Source organism: Montipora capricornis, chromosome 8 (genome assembly GCF_036669925.1).
Source record: "Montipora capricornis isolate CH-2021 chromosome 8, ASM3666992v2, whole genome shotgun sequence".
NCBI lineage: Eukaryota > Metazoa > Cnidaria > Anthozoa > Scleractinia > Acroporidae > Montipora > Montipora capricornis.
Genome location: NC_090890.1, coordinates 8,606,940 through 8,614,439, shown reverse-complemented (window position 1 = coordinate 8,614,439; position 7,500 = coordinate 8,606,940). Strand labels below are relative to the sequence as shown.

The window sequence follows — 7,500 nt, the reverse complement described above, 5'->3', positions numbered from 1 at the left end:
ACGATTCATGAAATGAGACAAATAATTCCGTCCTTTTTTGTATTACCTGTCATGTTGCACTCTTTCTTTCCCTGGTTCTCGCTGGTTTTCTTCATTTTTCGCAACAGCAAGAAACGCTTCTCTTTCATTACTTTTATTTCATGACTCGCTTCGCAGCACTCCACTTGCTAGTCGCATCTCCCAGTCTTAACATCCTTCACCGCGATGTTATCAACCTAGTTTTTTGCCGAGTGGAGTGCTGAACAGTGAGCGAGAAAAAATGGAACAAGGTACCATGATTTAGTGCTCCTATCTTTTAAACTGGGCTTGAGTCTACCCTTTCTCAAGCAGAGATATTAATAGAACGCCTCTCGTGGGAGTTTCGACTTTGTGAAAAGCCCAATCAAAACAGAGCTACGGCAGTGCTATTGCTTTACGTCATATAACCCAACAAACACGCATTTTTCGCGTATGACACTTTTTGAGGGAAAAAGCCCTTCTAACAATAAATACAAAAATTTGGTTTTATCAACGGAGTTGATAAAGGTAAATTGACCACCGTACAGAGATTCTAAAAGCTGACGTTTCGAGCGTTAGCCCTTTGTCAGAGCGAAGGGCTAACTCTTTTTGTATACAGTTGTATACTACTTCCCCACCGCTGACGCAGCACCACAGTTTCTTTAGAAACTACCCCCTTCATCTAAAAATAAATATATTTGGGAAAGGGTTAACTCAAGTAGTAAGTGTAGATAGGGGCACCATTTGATGGTCTCCTGGTGGAAATTGTAAATAAACTCAGTCAAATTGTTATTCTCGTCTAAAATGCAAGTACAAGTTCACCTCATTCCAAATAAATGTTTTTCACAAAAAAACACTATCAAAGGCACTGCGAATTAAAGGCCAAACCGGCATGAAACTGGGTTCTCAGTCTCACGTTCATCCCAAGTATGCAGAACTTTCGAAATGCTGAGAATTTTGAGTGTAAGATTTTTCAAGGCCACTTTGATATTGGACCAATTCATATCATGCAATGTGATATTGTAAGCGATCAACAATCTTCACGAAGTCTTTGTAAACCTTGAAATTAAATGGTACCCTCAACGGTACTTTAAGCTCTTCTTGTCAGGAAAAAAAACTAACAACAACACCCTCGCAGAATGCAAGTGTATTATTTTGTTAATTACAATAAGATAAAATATTGATTCGATGAAGTGACTGAAATCCTTTGGTTTACATAAGAATTCGAAAAATACGTCAGATAGTTTAAAAACATTTTTACGCCTCAACACTTGTAGAAAAAATTGTCTAGTGAGAAATCTGCATTATAAGTAATAAGAATCAAACGCCACTTAAATGAATATATCGATTTTCGCTTGTGTTTAAAAACAAATTGGAAATACGACATCGAAATGACGTCACAAAACCGAAGAAGAATGCTTGGACAGCTACAAATTGTATGCTATTTAGCGCATAGCTCGGATAATTATTCAGATCAACAGTTTAGTTTTGACAATAACGTAAACGCTTATTTTCTTTGATGATTGAATCATGATCTCACACCGATCAAGCAAAACACGCAACGGAACTTTCCGGTAACACCCTTGTGTTTCTGAAAGAGAGAAGGAAATTAAACGTTCATGCATACACTCTTTTTTTAGAACAACGTCTAGTTTTGGGGCTAAGGCTGACCGTTCTTATTATTCTTCTGTTTGTCACTTGAGCCTGAAAACGTTCTTAACCATGTTCTTAAATTTGTATGGTATAGTAAGTTCGACTACAAACTGAATTGTTCTTCATTGTATCCTACCAAGATTTTAAAAGTGTCCCTAAGTATTTAAGTTAATTGGCCTATTAGACTACAGCTTTACCTTTCTTTTACCTTAACTGACTCCCCGGCACCCAGCCTGGGTAGTGTTGTTAGTATGTTCTAATGAAAAAGGAGTATTGAGTTAGAAAGACGAAAGACATCAATTTCTGGTTCATTTCGCGACTTGCAGCGCAGGAAATATTGTAGTGTTATTGCTATATAAAGAACGAAGGAATGCGACGAGATATCTTCCTAAAGAGCACTTACACCGTGAACTAGACGGTCTCACAGGGAGTGTCCACATCAAGGGCAATCGGTATCGCCCAAAAAAGAAAATCTTGAACATGTTGAAGAAGGAATTGCACTCACAAATCGCTCTTTTTCGCTGATATAATTTCATCATTTTGCTGTGAATTCTAACTTGCATGACTGTTGAGGTGATTAAAATAAAATATCGTGAACTATTCTGCAAACGATTAGTAAGAAATATTATCGTTATTTTGGTCTGCTTTTAAAGCAAAGATAAATGGCAACACATCTGAAAATTTTCAAACCAAACTTTCAACTGTATTATATGCTAAACTTTAGAAAGCTTTTGGGCTATCTGTTAAGTTCTGGAAAAGAAAATGGAGCTGTAGAGTCTTCCGTTGGAAATATTACGCTTCATTACCTTTGAACAAACAACCACAATAAATGCAAATTAAGCGCGCTGTATACTGATATTCCACGAGTAACAGAAAATTACAATGAACAGATATTTACAAACAACCACCCGATAATGCCCTTTCATGATCCCTAGCTGCGTAAACTGTTTCATAACAGAAAACTTTCATTTGAGAAAGAAAACAAGTTCTGGTCCTTCAAGAGAGAACAGTTGCATTCAACTTCATATTCTTTTGCAGGAAATTTAGGAAAATGTGCGCGTGATTGAGCATCTACAGATACCTCAAAGCATGCCAAATTTGAAATTTCTAACGCTGTATGTCACCCATTAGACGATAGAATGGTCGAAAACGATGCCAAATTTGGAAATTTTTGTTGCTTCCTATGAAAGGACATGACAACTACTGTTTTAAATAAACATGAGTATTCCACTAGGATTGACATCATTGGGTGCGTAGGCAGTTTTAGCCAATCAAATTGAAGCATCAGCGGGCATAAAGCTTGAGCCAGGGATCACTGGCGGTCACACAGCTTAAGCAAAAAGTACAAGCAAGTTTACCCGTAGACGTTGGTGTTCAAATTTCAACCTTGTTACAAAATGGCCGATGAAGATGTTGCTGCCTTGGTTGTGGACAATGGATCCGGTATGTGCAAAGCCGGTTTCGCCGGAGACGATGCTCCTCGAGCAGTTTTTCCTTCCATCGTTGGCCGTCCAAGACATCAGGGTGTGATGGTCGGTATGGGTCAAAAAGACTCGTACGTCGGCGACGAAGCTCAAAGCAAGAGAGGTATTCTGACTCTGAAATATCCTATCGAACACGGCATCGTGACCAACTGGGATGACATGGAAAAGGTCAGTTTAGTATTCGAAGCAGTATGTCGAATTCGAGCATTTGCTAACGTTGTATCTTCTCAAATTGTAGATCTGGCATCACACCTTTTACAACGAGCTGCGTGTCGCGCCGGAGGAACACCCAGTTCTGCTGACAGAAGCTCCCCTAAATCCAAAAGCCAACAGAGAAAAAATGACACAGGTAATGGGATCTCGTTAAAATTATCGCTTTGCAACTGAAAGTAAATTTTCGCCGGCTTTCTGAACCGTTTCCTTGTTGTCCATATTTGCTAACGAGAGGGAGGGGCTCAAAACCAAATTATTTGCAAGACAGTTGAAAAATTCCCTGGTTGAACATCAGCAATTCTTTGTGATATCTCGGTGTTTTCTCATGCTGAACGATTTTTTACCTTTGTTCATTTTTGTTGTTCTAATTATTCTAATTTTCTACGGATCTCTGAAGCAGACTTGTTTATTTATTGTTAATAACGTTCTCAGGACACAAAACATGAGCAGTCGATCCCTGCAGGCCTTCGTTCGTGTTAGTTTCGCCTATGTAGCTTATCTTTCAACAAAACTTAATTGCGAAAGGCAAACTGGCAGCCTTACTGTGCTCCAAGAATATCGAGTCCCGGTCACTTAGCCAAATTTGCATACATCTGAAAAATATTCCTAAATTTTATCGTGAAATTTCAGACCAAACAGGCACAACCTTTTTGAAGTCGAAGCAAAAATCTGAAGTTAAACAGAGAAATTTTGGAGGCTTTGTGAAATCATATTTCCTTCTTTAAGAAGGAAGTTTTCGAGAAACTTGCTTGATCGCATCTTGCAACTGTTAATGCCCAAATTTGGTAAAGAAAACGCGTGATTGGTCAGAACTGTTCCAACAAGGTTCATTAATTTATATGCAGGTTTGGTGGCCTCTTTTGTAACCGGCCTGAATGATTGACATCACCTGAAGGCCAAGTTTCATTAAAAAATTAATCGTGTGGCTAAAATAAAACGATTTGAATTCTATCAAGAGCAGACAAAAGCAAAGAATTTTCAAAGCCGAGCTGTTTCGTCGAGCCACTGTTAATTTCATTTCTTTAAAAAGAAATCGTTTTCTTTAAAGTGCTTCAATATTTGTACCAACACAAAGATCATTTTTAAAATGTTTTCATCTTCCACCAGAGCTTTAATATATAGCCCTCTTGCAGCAACCACAATCAATATATTTTTAATTATTCTCACAAGTTTATTACTTTCTTTCTGCAGATTATGTTTGAAACTTTCAACTCTCCAGCCATGTATGTTGCCATCCAAGCTGTATTGTCTCTGTACGCATCTGGTCGAACAACAGGTATCGTCTTTGACAGTGGTGATGGTGTATCACACACAGTTCCAATCTACGAAGGTTATGCTCTTCCCCATGCCATCCTTCGTCTCGACTTGGCCGGCAGGGACTTGACAGACTACCTCATGAAAATTCTCACCGAGCGTGGCTATTCCTTCACCACCACAGCAGAGCGTGAGATCGTGCGTGACATCAAAGAAAAGCTCTGCTATGTCGCTCTCGACTTCGAGCAAGAAATGCAGACGGCCGCCTCAAGTTCCAGCTTGGAGAAAAGCTACGAACTTCCTGACGGACAGGTCATCACTATCGGCAATGAAAGATTCCGTGCACCAGAAGCCATGTTCCAACCCTCCTTTCTCGGAATGGAATCTGCTGGGCATCCACGAGAACACTTACAATTCCATCATGAAGTGCGATGTGGACATCCGTAAGGATCTGTACGCGAACACGGTGTTGCTGTCTGGTGGCTCTACTATGTTCCCAGGAATCGCTGACAGAATGCAGAACGATAAATCACAGCTCTGGCTCCTCCAACAATGAAGATCAAGATCATTGCCCCACCCGAGCGTAAATACTCTGTATGGATTGGTGGATCCATCTAGCTTCTCTGTCCACTTTCCAACAGATGTGGATCTCCAAGCAAGAATATGATGAATCCGGTCCTTCCATCGTTCATCGCAAATGCTTCTAAATCTTCAATCGAACTTTGCCTCACTTGCTGGGTTAAATGAACAATTCAATAAGGATTGGAAAAAAAAAAAAAAAAACAGACTTGACCAAATATCGCGTGTCAAATATTGTGGAAATACAAATAATACAAATTTCTCTTCTTTATTGTGCTTAAGCTTATTCTATTTTTGTAGGTGTGATACAGTACTGTATTTCCTAATAAAGAACTTGTAAAGACAACGCTTCGCTTTATCATGACTCCATTCTGAACCGTTTTATCAAAGGTTGATCCATCTTACCTCGTACTACATGAAACCAAGCTTGGAATTTGTCTTTGGACTGACCTTAAAACAAAGGTAGTAGACGCTCACGTGATCGTATAATTCCCCTGTCCGCACTCCATGCAATTTCAACATGCATTGGAGTTTACAACGAACAATGTCAACACAACTGTACTTATGACCATTGGTGAGTGCCCTCAGTTAAGACCTTGAAAATAAAAAATTAATCACCCCTTACATTATATTTCCCCTAGTTTCTATAAAAGTTCAACGGCACATTCTTCCAATGACTGGCCGTGTTTCCAGTCATCGAAACCGATTACTCCGACCGAGAGACTAAGGAAAAAAAAAAAAAGAGATGATTTTGCGTTTCTTTCATTTCAATCACGTATCAAACTTATAATTAACTGGATCACAAAGTTAGGGTAATCTGGAATGACAAGATGATTTTGTTGCTTATTTCCTTTACAAAATCAATCTAAGTGTAGCTTGACCATAGAGGTGAAATATTAATGTTTGAAGTACCTGAATATTTACATAAACAAGTGTGGAAACAAAGACGATACGTCAAATCACAGAAGTAGTTAACTCTCCATTTTTTGGGTTTTCAATGGACCTCGGAAACGACCAGGGTTTTGCACGAACACGAATTATGTCAACGAGCCAAATAGATGTAGCATTTTTAAAAACCGATATTTGTCAAGTCTGACAACAAGTGCTCGGGGAGGGATATTCCAAAGGAACGATATTGTTCTTCATGAAGTGTGCATTCATCCGTCAAGACTTCACGTAACTCTTGAATTCACATTTTCACTTTGAATACAAAATTCGTTATTATAACCCGACAAGGAATTCATAAAATTGGCACAAAAATGAAGGAAGCTACATGGTGGGACATTTGTTCTTAAAATTCAAACAATAATGTCTCCCTGAATGACGTTTCTTATCTTGAGTCGACCGCTCTATAATTGAGGAAGTACTCGTCACCTCGTTGCCAGAACGATCACGGCCTTCGAGAATTTACGAAAAAGACAAACTTGAACCATATTTTGACAAAATCATGCCTAAAATAAGAGCTGAAAAATTGGCTTTACGTTATATCAAAGATTAAAAAGAATAGGAAAAAGAAGAAGGCCGGTGATTTTAACATAGCAAAACAACACGAAGTATCTCGTAGTTCCATAATAAATTTCGATAACTTTCTGCCAGCCAGTGTCCAAGTTCTTGATGATAAAAGCTATTGCACCGTTCTTCTCAGGAACCTTATATAAAGAACTTCGGTATTTTATAAAAACGTATTTTAGGAAACTGTCATTTAGTTCGTATCAAACAAGACTAAGTTGCAAGTGAAATAGTTAAAAAAGCCAACGAATTGTGTAGTTGAATCGGCGTGTCTTCATATGCCACCTGTGATGCGATGTCTGGGTGGGAAAGACCTCAGTTGTAAATATGCCCATATTAGGTTAAAAAGTCCACATTGCCTCAGAATTCGTCTGCGGCGAGAGTCAGGTAATTCGAAAAATATATTGACAGCATATCTTGAATAAAAACACTACCCCCTGCTCGATCATACGGGTTAAGTATAATTTTATTGCATATTGGAACGCTGAGTTTTAAGGAAAATTCGGAGCAATGTTTCTTAAATAAACATGAAGTCAAATAAGATCTGCAGGTAACCTTTGCATGCATGATGTGGATCATTTCAACCAATCAGATTAAGAAGCGTTTTGTTCTCTTATTTAAAGCGTAACGCAGCTACAACATATTTACGCGTTCACAGAAGTCAGACTTACATTTGATGTCATTTCCGCTCGGGATAAAAATCACAGAATAAAAAAATGGCCGATGAAGAAGTTGCTGCCTTGGTTGTGGACAATGGCTCCGGTATGTGCAAAGCCGGTTTCGCCGGAGACGATGCTCCTCGAGCAGTTTT

At 38.8% G+C, this 7,500-nt stretch overlaps 2 pseudogenes; both read left to right on the top strand.

Annotated features, from left to right (window-relative positions):
- The first annotated feature begins 2,940 nt into the window (after positions 1 to 2,940).
- On the top strand, positions 2,941 to 5,526 carry LOC138060658 (actin, cytoplasmic-like; annotated as a pseudogene).
- Positions 5,527 to 7,347: 1,821 nt separating this feature from the next.
- LOC138060657 (actin, non-muscle 6.2-like) overlaps positions 7,348 to 7,500 on the top strand; it is a 5,824-nt pseudogene continuing 5,671 nt past the window's right edge.